Source organism: Dreissena polymorpha, chromosome 15 (genome assembly GCF_020536995.1).
Source record: "Dreissena polymorpha isolate Duluth1 chromosome 15, UMN_Dpol_1.0, whole genome shotgun sequence".
NCBI classification, from domain to species: Eukaryota; Metazoa; Mollusca; class Bivalvia; order Myida; family Dreissenidae; genus Dreissena; species Dreissena polymorpha.
The window spans coordinates 66,420,473-66,433,403 of NC_068369.1; the positions used below are offsets into that span (position 1 = coordinate 66,420,473).

At 34.3% G+C, this 12,931-nt stretch overlaps 1 long non-coding RNA gene across 1 annotated transcript; it reads left to right on the forward strand.

Moving 5' to 3' along the window:
- Positions 1-10,405: 10,405 nt before the first annotated feature.
- LOC127860991 (uncharacterized) lies at positions 10,406-11,513 on the forward strand. The gene is made up of 3 exons (XR_008040008.1): positions 10,406-10,596; positions 10,854-11,076; positions 11,370-11,513. It is a non-coding gene; the product is annotated as an uncharacterized LOC127860991 (long non-coding RNA).
- Positions 11,514-12,931: the final 1,418 nt, after the last annotated feature.

Here is a 12,931-nt window from a genome sequence, read left to right on the forward strand (position 1 = left end):
AACAATAGAAAAGCGTTATGTATACAGTTATCAATACGATTCGGTTTATATGCATGAATTGGCGAATCATCGATGTCAATGATATCCACTGCGAGCACGGCAAATTGCGGCGAATCGCAGCGAATCTCCACAACATGGAGGGGATTTAGGGCGAAGATTATCTTGCTCTCGCACGACGTCGGAGTGACGAGTCATGTGAAATCGCCGTGATTTTACACCCAAAAAGCAAAATGCCCGCCTTACTTCGCTAATTAGGCAAAAATCACGGGTCGCGTAGTGTATCTTAAATTACTTAAATGTGTTAAATGACTTAAATGTGTCATGATAATCATAAAGTAGATTTCACTGAGAATTTATTGTTTGTTACAAATAAGCATAGTATAATGATAGAAATAATAAAAGTTGTGAAATGAACATGTTTTGTTTTTGATATTGTTCGCACAAACGTCTCCCTGATTTTCAAAACTTCTCCCTGTTTCGGAAAAAAGGAGAAGTCACTTCTCCCTATTTTTAAGGCCTAGGGTAGTCCCTGAAACGGATGAGAATAGGAAATAAGTGTTCATTTACTTAGCTTACTAGTTGGCTTGTGTTTTCTTGTTAAGAAAAATGAAGAAATAGTATTAGTCATGAGTTTTAATGTGAAGTTGTTTTTGCATCATAATTCAGAATGGAAAACCTAAAACAATAACTGTTTAAGAAGCTACATACATGTATATTTATTATAATTGACCAGTCGCCAAAGTATCGATCGCTCCGCCCACAGTTTTCGATCAGCCAATCAGATATCAATTTTTCACACACCCCTCAGCAACGCTTATCTGGCCGCCATTTTGTCCGACAAACAAAGCGTGTAACATATGGAATGGACGTTATTTTTAAGAGTAAATGACACAGATTTTATATTAAATGCATGACCATTACTGTTCGATCATTATTCAAAATTGTTGGTGCTATACATACTTTATAAAAGGTTATTATTTTATCTTTATTTTTTTAACAAAGGTTATTATTTTATCTTTATTTCTTGAACATATGAACGAGTAATGAGAAAACAAACACAATAAATAGTTTAACCACGACAGTTGTGTGTTCTATAAAACGTGTTATACCGTTTGATGCACAATATTATTAAGCAGTTTTGGCAACATAATAATTGCCACACGTGCTTATTAATCTCAGCGTAATTGTCGTTGATTAATAAATGACAGTATGTTGCGTGGATCTCAGAATGAAGGAACATTAAGGTATTGTTAGGTACTGTACACAATAAAAGAAAACTACATGTATTTAATTACTTAAATGATTTCCAATTAAATAATAATTAATTATTTTCTGTGGATCATAAACAAGGGAAATCATTATAAATTGCTATTTTAAATATTGTTTTAACTAAAGTAAAAACAACAAAAAGGTGATTTCAACGCGGCTTAGCCAGCTTATTTAATGCGACTTCAAGTGTAAAATGTACGGCTTATAATACAACAACAATTTCTAATACAACATATATTGATACAGGGAGAAATGTGAAAATTGCAATTAACATATAAGGGCCATCTTGCTATAAATAAACAAATGCATAATATGCTAAATGTATTCAATTTGAATGTTCGTTAATAGCACCGTAATACCAACATTTCATTTTTCGATAGTGAAATGTAACAGGTTCGCATTAAAAATAAATGAAATAAAATGCATATTTGACTATCTGTTAATGAAACCATGAAATTAGGCCTGTATTAAATTATGATTAAAATCAAAATTTAATTTATATCTAAATAAAAAATCAGTGTCTTTTTAAAAATAACACAATAAAACAAAGATCTAAACATTTTTACTAAACAAAAAAAACATCATGATATGGATGTGTCATTTGCATTTAATAAAAATATTTCAAAATTATATATGAATAGCCACCGGATTCACTGTCAGACGGTTTAATACAAGTTCAAAATCAATATGAAATCAATGCTCATTTTTACAACGGATTTTTCATCAACTCCCGATAATATGTGTAAGAAATGTTTCTGATAGTCAGTCTCCCGTTAACTCATTAATTTTTATTACGCTATTTCTCTTTAAAGCATTTATGATTATATTTAAGTTTTACAAAGCAGTTTAGTTTAGTGTGTCAGGCTTTAATAATTTATATTATAGAAAAGAGCATGATACATGGTTACAAATATAGTATTTCACTGACGTAATCCGCTATAATTGCGATCTGCTTTTTGGAGTTTTCTAATCACTAGACCACGTGACTATGTGGGTGGAGCAATTGATAATTTGGCGACTGGTCAATTGCTGCAAATGTTTCTGTAAAGTCAGTTATACACCCTTCAATATCCAAGAACACGGGTAGTACAGTACTACCTGTATTTTTGGTACAGGTACTAATTGATTTTAAGCGTTACTCCTTGTCTTTCTGTCAGTGGCAGTACCGTTATTAATTTCACATATCCTTATCTGGAGCTCTGGGTTTGGAAATCAGCAACCAAGATTCGAAAAAGGCTCATAACAACTGTGTCCCTTTAGATATTGCTTTCATATTTGGTATGCATATGTATCTGGAAAACACCTTTCCATGCGCATACAATTTTTGACCCCTGTAACCTTGACTTTGAACTTGAGGTCTGCGTTCAGGTTTCAAATTCTGCGACCACGATTTGAAAAAGGCTCATACCTACTATGTCCCTTCAGATATTGCTTTCATATTTGGTACACATGTTATCAGGACAACACCTTTCAATGTCATCTGCATGAAATTTTTAGCTCACCTGAGCACAACATGCTCAACATGGTGAGCTTTTGTGATCGCCTTTTGTCCGTCGTCCATTGTCCGTCGTGGGTTGTCCGTCATGCGTTGTCCGTTGTGCGACGTCTACATTTGCCTTGTTCATTCTCTAGAGGCCACATTTATTGTCCCATCTTCATGAAATTTGGTCAGAAGATTGGTCTCAATAATATCTTGGATGAGTTCGAAAAAAGTAAAGTTTGCTTGAAAAACATGGCTGCCAAGGGGCGGGGCATTTTTCCTTAAAAGGCTATATGCAAAATCTTGTCAACACTCTAGAGACCACATTTATTGTCCGATATTCATAAAACTTGGTCAGAAGATTCATCCCAATGATATATTGGACGAGTTCTACAATGATGTCGGTTGGTTGAAAAACATTGCCGCCAGGGGGCAGGGCATTTTTCCTTAAATGGCTGTAGTAAAACCTTGTTAACACTTGATCTAGAGGTCACATTTATTTTCCGATCTTCATTAAACTTGCTCAGATGATTTGTCCCAATGATATCTTGGATGAGTTTAGAAATGGTAAACTTGGCTTGAAAAACATGGCTGCCAAGGGGCGGGGCATTTTTCCTTATATGGCTGTCACATATATGGCTATAGTAAAATTTGTTAGCTTTCTAGTTTGCTCAATCTTCATGAAATTTGGTCAGAACATTTGTTTCTTGTGTAGTAAAGTTTGGTTTTATTATGTCAATATTATGTGACATTAACTGTATTATGTATTTTTTTATTACACAGAATTTTCATAGATAACATAACTGTTTTAGTCATTAACACTTATGATAAGCCTTTCAACTAAGAGATAACTGAAAGAAAGACAACATGAACATGATTTTGCAGTATTTATGCAGTTTTGTATCTCCCTTGTTTAACCTGGTTCAGTAATCTATTTTATTTCTGCTCTGGAATTTGGGAAGATATTGATCATTGAAAGATGCACTGTTCTGAGGGAAAATTGACTACTCTGCCATTGATCTCTTCTGAACTGTATAAAATAAGCTGTTTTGGCTGATTTAAACACCTCTTGATGCTTTCTTGAAAAGTTAACAGCTCTTGAAAAAGGTTGGAATTTTGAAATAATTAAACTCTAAAATATTTTTTACACCAGCATCAAGACATTTTGGCATTATTTTCTAAATTATTCTGATTATTTAGATTATTTTTATTTGGCATTTTCTAATTTAGAAAGACTATTCTATTTCAATAACTTTAAGAAGTTTTTCGTATTTTTACATTGCATTCACTGACGTTTCCTAATCTCCATAAATATTGTTCTTTAGATTAAATTAGACCTATTTTGTAAACTAGATTTTTGAAGCACTTTCTAGACTAACAGTAAATTATATATATATCTTTTTTTTGGACAGATTTTGAACTTCTTTTTACATTCATTAACGTATTTGCTGTATGTTGTTCATTTTCGTAACGATACTCAGTTTCTTTAGACTTGAAGTGTACCTGTTCTTAATTTTCTGTCATTGTTCTTCATTTTCCGAGTTCTTGGAATAAAAATTAGTTATTTTTGTTAAAGCTGCCTTGGTTTTCACTTATAAATAAATTCTTTGAATGTATTTAGGCGTCCCTGACTGAAGGCCTTTAGTAAATTGAATTACAACCAGTCAGTATAGTCATCATGACAGGAATTAAGAGTTCGTCAAATGAATATTTCTGCATTACATAAGTGCTCACAAAGTTACATAACTTGTAACCGTCCTGTGACTGGTTCATTTGCGTAAGCGATGGAGACCGCACTACCACACCTGGATAGGACAGTTGAGTTCAATAATGGTTTGGATTGGTAAAAAAACATGGCCGCCAGGGGGGGGGTCTTTTTCCTTATATTTATATAGTAAAAAAGCTTGTGAACACTCTAGAAGTCACATGTTTTGCCTAATCATCATGAAATTTTGTCAAAACATTAGTTATGTGGATGACTTGGACGAGTTTGAAAATTGTCGTGATCAGTGAAAAAACATGGCCGCCAGGGAGTGGGGCAGTTTTCTTTATACAGTACAGCCAAGGAGGAACAAACATTATCCGCGGCTTCGCCACGGCAAGATCATTAGTACGCGGCGGCCGAATCGTGTGTTCACGCGGAAAATCGCCGCGGCACTTGGCATCGTTCCGCGCAACGACGCCGAGCCTGTATCAAGCTCGCGTACTTTCGCTGAGTGAATCCCCCGCATACGTACGCGACGGACCAAGTGAATAGATATACATCTTCATGTTCATTTGTGTAGCATAGAAACCTAGATTTAGGTCACTTTCATAGTTATTAGTTTCATGTTATAAAGTGATATCATGGGCATTGTACAGTTTATAGGTGCCTATCGCAACCATTGTTTATTGTTTGTGTTTTCACTTATATACACTTATATTTGTTAAAGCAGCATCAACATACTAAAACAATATCCCAGAAAGAGGAAAATAATGCAATTGAATATCAACCGTACTTTGACAACTGACGACAGAAATTATTCGATTTACGATGTAAATCTAGTTTTAGTTCAGATTCGTTCATACTGCACAAAGACACTATTTTGTTTTACGGATCCTTTTTCTTAGAGGACTGGATGAGTCATGTAAAATATCGATTATAATAATTTTTTTTTTATAAACAACTGGTAGCAAGATGTGTTGAAGATAATTTGTTAGTAACTACATTTCAACAAACTATTTTGTACATAATTACGTGACCTTGTTAATGTGTGACATATTATTATAAATGTTCTTTTATTTTTTTTTAACAACTAATCATTTAAAAAAGATTGTTCATTTTATGATACATGTACGCATTGACTCGGCGTCATGTTGCGATCGAGGCTTGCCTCGGCATGCCGCAGCGGACAGATGCGAAGCTTCGCGGCGAAATTCGACTTGCCGCCGCATTCTTACGCGGCTTCAACAACTGACGCGGCATCGACTCGTTTCGCCTTGCCGCCACGGATCGCTAAATATGTTTGTTCCGCCTTGGCTGTACTGTATGTATATAGTGACAACATGTGAACAGTCTAGATGACACATTTTTTTCCCAATATTCATGAAATTTGGACATATCTTGGAAGAGTTAAAAAATGGTTCAGGTCTGTTGAAAAAACATGGCCGCCAAGGGGCCATTTGTTGTTCATTCTTCATGATACTTGGTTAGAACATTTATTCCATTGATATCTTGGGCTGCAAAGAACAGGTCATTTCTTTTTATCTCAGATGAGCGACTTTGGGTGTCAGGCCCTCTTGTTGAACTTGGGGTCTTCGTTCAGGTTTCGAAATCTAGGAATGCGATTCAAAAAAAGCTCATAACGTCTGTGTCCCTTCAGATATTGCTTTCATATTTGGTACGCATGGGTGTCTGGACCTTTCCATGCACATAATTTTTCTGACACCTTTGACCTTGACCTTGAACCTAGGGTCCGCGTTTAGATTTTGAAATCTGTTATGTGGTTATCTCCGCCGTCTGTCCGTCCGTCCGTCCTGGCCACTATCTCCTCCTACACTATAAGCACTAGAACCTTGAAACTTTCACACATGGTAGCTATGAGCCAGGGCTTTCCACAGGCCATTTTAAATGATCCCTCGAAGGGGCGCTTGAATTTCGAAATCAGAGTCCCCGGGGCACTTGAAATTTTCCGATAAGTGTATTTTTCAGTTAAAAAAAAGTGGAGATTGTCAAAAAAAATCAAGGCTTCTCTATCAGTATATCAATATTCCCTGTTTTAAAAGAGTACTCGGTACCTACTTTCACTAGTAATCGCCATAAATACCACATGGGGTAATGGATAATCCACTGATAAGAGAATAGCATGACGCGCATATTGATCATTCTAGCCGCATTACACAGTCATTTAATTGCTGACAATGATGTATCAGGTAACTTTCCAGTCGTCAAACTGTGATGTTCATCGTCCAATCGGGTACGCAAATGCTTATGAGGGCGGGGTTAACTATCAACAGTTATTTTTGATTGACGTCGGGCACGAAGTAAGAGTTTATCGCAGCTTGATTGCCAGGAAGTTGTATCATTTACGTAATATAAAACCGGTAACTAAAACAGTACATTAAACGGTTTCGGCATCATCATCGCACCTTTTTACTGTAAACAAGTGTAACATATGACCTATAATTAATATGAGAAATTAATTGCAAGTGGTAAACAATTAATTACTTACAGCGAGTAAGTTGTGCAAGTAACTCCTGGTTACAATTATGCGATAACAATTTAATTCCAGTACATGTGTATTTCATCATGTCCATTTATAGAACTGATTCACCTCATTTTTCTGACATTTTTTCTAAACGTAATGCGCTTTAACAAATTTTCGTTGAATTAATTACGCACACTTGTAAATGTTTCGTCCGATAATCGATATTTAGAAGACTGATGATGGAATAATTGTCGTGGACAACGTGAATTTTATGCATAATTCCGTCAAAACATTTCTTCGACTCGTAAAGTGTTTAAACAAATTATCATTAAGCGCAACTGTATTTATTGAAATCTCAAATGGGAATAATTAAAATTGTAATCCGAAACCCATTCCCGTAAGTCGATGTTAACGCTTTTTTATTCCGAAACGCACTTCCGAATGTAAATGTTACCGCAAGGTTGAAATATTCTTGATTCAAATTAGCAGTGCACATTTATTTTATATCGAATCTTTTTCTCAATTAAAGAAAGCGCAAAAATTATGCAGCATGTACAATGTCACGTCATTTGCATGGAAGCACGCATGTATCGTTTTAACAAGCACACAACACGTCAGGGGATTGACGCATGTTCAGAGGCAATATTCATCAAATCTATAAAGAGTCACTAAAAATTTATTTGATACTATAGAAAAATGGCAAGGTTTGTGTTAAAGAAATAATTGCATTCTTTTATCGTAAATATTTACCAGTAAGTGATTTATAAAAAACGGAATAAATGGGATTATCGGGTAATCAATAGAAACTTGAATAGTAGTAAGTATACAGTAATAGAGTCGGGTTGAAACGGATATATTGCGGAATCGTTCGTGTCGGGATTTTACTATATGTACGGGAAAGTTTTAAAGCAATTAAACAATACAAAAAAGTATATATATTTTTAAATGACTGGGGGATTTGCTTGAAGAGTCATAGCGCACCAAATGACATCTTTTGACGCTGTTTTTCTTTGAGTTATAACGCACCACAAAACGTGAATTGACACGTTAATTAAAAAAAAAAAATCAACATCGAGAGGGGACATCCCTCCCGAACCACCCCTATCAGCCCCGGGCGCCTGACAAAAATCCTGTGGAAAGCACTGCTATGAGCATATGTGCAACAGTACACTATTTGGTATTCTGATCCAACCCCTGGGTAAAAAGTAATGGGGGTTGGAACGGGGCTTGGTCAGAGATTTTCACTCATTTTTATGCCCTTGTATCAAAGATCGGGGGTTTATTGTTTTTGGTCTGCCTGCCTGTCTGCCTGCCTGCCTGCCTGCCTGCCTTTAACCTTGGTCATAACTTTTGCAATATTGATGATAGCAACTTTATATTTGGCATGCATGTGTATCTCAGAGAGCTTTACATTTTGAGAAGTGAAAGGTCAAGGTCATCCTTCAAGGTCAAAGATCAAAACAATAATTAAACAAGAAATATATTAAAAAAGATATACGGCCTTGATAGTTCAATGAATGAGATCAAGGATAGCGAATGTCTTTTTCTGTGCAGTTGTTAGCTGCATCACAGGCAGTACAGGTTGTTACGCGGATTTTTCGCGGCTTATTTTACATTTTTACATATTGCTGGTCAAAAGTCTATAGTTACAAAACAGAAAACCAAAAGAACAATGGAAGTGAAATTAAAACATATGAGTCAACCGGCCACATGCGAAGTATCCGTATTTATATACGCTTTCTTTGAAACTTGAATCTTGAAACTTATTTATTTGATTAAACACCTATTTTTATGCGTGCATATTCAATGGCGTTGTACATGTAAATATGACATACAATTCATAAAAGTTACGAGGTAAAAAGCTGACACCATATAAATATAGGCAGTAACTAAAATCTGATAAACACTTTAAAATAACCAAACTAAATAAATAAAACAAAACACAACTTTAATTAAGTAAAAAAATCAATAAGTAGATAAATAAATAATGAATTAATTAGTGAGTGCATTGATTGTGGGTTTTAAAACACACATTAAATGAGCACATTAAAAAGTTCATACAATTTAAAACAGTCCCTTGTCAAATAAAAACGCACTTTTTACCAAAACACACATTTAGCGCACTTAAAAGTGCGTTAATTGTGTGTTTTTTGTTAATATGTGCGTTTTCAGTGTTCAAAAGTGCATTTAAGTGCGCTTTTTGTGCGTTTTTTTCTTTTCAAGTGCGTTATTTTCGTGAAAAAGTGCGTTTTTTGTGTGTTTTCTTTATCTGTAAGTGCGCTTTTGAGTGTAGATGTGAGCAAAATGTGTGTTTTTTATCTAAGAAGTGCGTCTTTTATTTAGGAAGTGCGTTTTTGTGTGTTTTCTTCATCTGTAAGTGCGCTTTTGAGTGTAGATGTGAGCAAAATGTGTTTTTTATCTAAGCAGTGCGTCTTTTATTTAGGAAGTGCGTCTTTTATCTAAGAAGTGAGTTTTAAGGTTTACAGATGTGGGTTTTTTCTCACAAAAGTGCGTTTTTCTATTTTGATGTGCGTCTTTTTTTTAAGCATAAGTTAGTCTTTTATTTCATAAGTGCGTTTTTATCATATGATCTGTTTTAAACGGATGTATCTAAAAAGACACATGTTTAACACACTTCTTAAAAAGTGCGTCTTTAACAACCGTTTAGCAAATGTTGTACAGAAATTGAACAAGAAACAAAATTGTTGCAGGCTCTAACAATTTATTTACATCAAATGAATAAACATAGACATATATCTCAGTAACCTGTAATAATATAAGGGGCAGTATGAATAATTACTGGTTGTCCATATTAACCTGTTTAATGTTTACATACTTTATCATACAATTTCAATGCATATCCGATTGCTTACGTTTTAATCTCAAACATTTCTAAAAATGTCCACCTAAATCAGACTGTGTGTAACTAATTAAAAATATTGAAAGTGTCAAAAGTATTATGTGGGCTTGATAGTATCAATTATATTTCCTCAACATAAATAAGTATTTGAACTTTCTTATACTGATATTTATACCCTAATACAATTAATGTCTACCACATTGACCATAAACATACATTTTAAAAGGCAATTAAAATAATATTTATACTCTTAATATTATTGCTAAAACCATTCAGCATGTTATATTTAAATATTCACATTTAAATATAATGTGTTAAGGGTGCTGTGTATTATTCAATAAATATTTTGGTGTTGAAATGACTGCCTTATCAGTATTTCTCAAATTATGCAATTTTTGGCTTAGACACAGCATGGAATCAGATAAGAGAATAGCCAGTCCCTATCAGTCCTCCATCTAAGCCTAACTAAGGGGTCTTGATATACTTTTGATTTGTTCAGGCACCATCTATTCTATTTGAGAACCACAGATAGGAAGTTATTTTTTGAAAACAAGCAGCATCAGCAACTGACTTTAAGCTAGAACTAAGACTTATTATTTTAGTGTAAAATGTCTTGAAATACTTTCAGCATGAAGTATTGTGTGATGAAAAAAATGTGTATTTACTACAATGTGTAAATCAACAATAAGTTTGTTGCAAAGGAGATTAAAAGTGGGTGGTTAAAGACATATAAAGTGATATGGTCTAGTTCAACAACTGCCTGTATTTTTGGAATACTGAAGAACAGTCTGTTGTAACAGGTTCGTATTTTCAATTCTGCATCCCTTTTTTATTTAGTTTATTGAATTAATTATGATCATTATCATATTTATGTATTGTCACTGGGAAATGTAAATGGATGAGTAAATGTAATGCAATTTTAAAGAAAAACAACACCATTTGAATTATTATGGCTGTATTTTATGGTTATTGTCATCTTAAAGTTATTTATACCTATTTTTGGTCATTAATGAACAGATTTTTCCCCCATATTAAATGAGAACTTTTAAATTTAAAGGTTAAACCCCATGGTGACCATGAAATTTACATTGATCAGAAGATCCTTTGGAAAGAATGTGCATCATCGCATCGCCTGCCAAAAAAGGGAGCAAAAGAGAGACTACCTGATGTATGGACTTGAATACCAGGTTTTACCCTGCACAAGCTGGCCGACATGAGGAGAACAGGAGTGGGAAAACCGCGCCCTCTCCTTGACCAAGAAAAGCTGGATTTGTTTAGAGGTAAAACTATACAGGGTACTGGTTATTGCATTTTAAAGGTGTCACACTTCCGACCAGTCCACACAGCAAAATGAGACCACGTATCTTGGTACATTTTCGAACAGTATTTTCTAACAAACGTATTTATTTATGAAAAGCGTTAAGTCACATGTGATCAGGGGATTAAAATTGCAAAATAAACAACCAAAAACAACAAGCAAACAAACTAGTTTTGATTTAAATTTATTATTTTTATAGCAACAAGATTACCATAACAGCAATATTCAACACTTACATTATAAAATATCTTTCAGGACCTGATCAAATGAGATCATGCACGAGACGCATCGCGCAAAGGCCATGACAGTATAATAGTTGCAAAGAAGTTTGACCGGCTGGTGGCAGACTTGGAGAGAAAGATGAGAGCTGCACTCCGCCGCCTCAAAGAAATGCTGACAGGCCATGATTGATATGCATCTTTCTTATGTATATATGTGTTCGGGTGTATATACTGTACATGTTATTATAGTATGCTATTATTTTTTGTTTATTTATAATCAAATTATGTTTATATTTATTTCATCAAATTGCCATTGATATTTAATTACTCATGTATGTTAAAAAATGTTGGTGTACATTAAAGTATAAAATTGAATTATCTTGTAATTATTAAAATACACAAATATATATGTTTATATAATTATTGGTTTTTATTGCATATCTGAATTTTAAAAAAAACTTTTAACAGCATAATCGAATCAACTGTTAAGGCAAAAGATGCACCTTTAACGCACATGTGTGCTTTTTGTGAGTGCGTTTTTTGCTGCCATTCATGTGCGTAAATTGTGCGTTTTGTGTGGGTTATAACTGCGCTTAATGTGCCTTAAATGTGCGCTTTTTGTTAGTTAAATGTGCGCTTTTTTATTTAAAAAGCGCACATTAATAATATTTTATGCACACATAAAAGATTTTATGTCATTGTACGATTTCTTAATTGTTGAACATTATATTGGTTCAAGCCTTATATTTAATTACTTGTGTATAACCTCAGTGTGGGGTCACATGGGCTCTTTTGACCAATCAAATTCAGTGTTGGCCATTGTGGCCCTTTGTATCCTTTTAGACTAACGAGGAATCCAATATGGTCGAAATTAACAACCCACCTCCACCCCTTCTCCGCCATAAGGTTTTGACTCCCGTACTATGTATGTTTTTACCCGTGTGTAAAACACATTTGTTTCTTATTTTACTGTTATACGCATCAAATATTTTTCTTTTATACTTATTTTGGGCGTGTTTTTCCCGCCGTCATCACATTCAAATTCATGTTTTTGTATGTGTATATACGCGTGGCGTGTTTTTACCACCCATTATGCCTTTCTGGAAAGAATCTGTTCTATTTTTATCTTTTTTATGGCATTTTATAATAAATGCCCGTTTTCAATCAACAATATTGTGTTTGTTCTTTCCTTCAAGTCATACGAGTCCGTCCGGTCTATGACCTTTTCATTACCACCGAGGACAATACATAAAACGCACATAAAAGCGCACATTTAACACACATGTGCGCTTTTATGTGGGTTATAACTGCGCTTTTCGTGAGTTAAATGTGCGCTTTTTAAATAAAAAAGCGCACATTTAACTCACAAAAAGCGCACATTTAACACACTTAAAAGCGCACATTTTACACACATAAATGGCAGTCAAAAACGCACTTATAAAAAAGCGCACGTTTAACGCACATAAAAGCGCACATTTTACACACATGTGCGCTTTTATGTGGGTTATAACTGCGCTTTTTGTGAGTTAAATGTGCGCTTTTTAAATAAAAAAAGCGCACATTTAACTCACAAAAAGCGCACATTTAACGCACTTA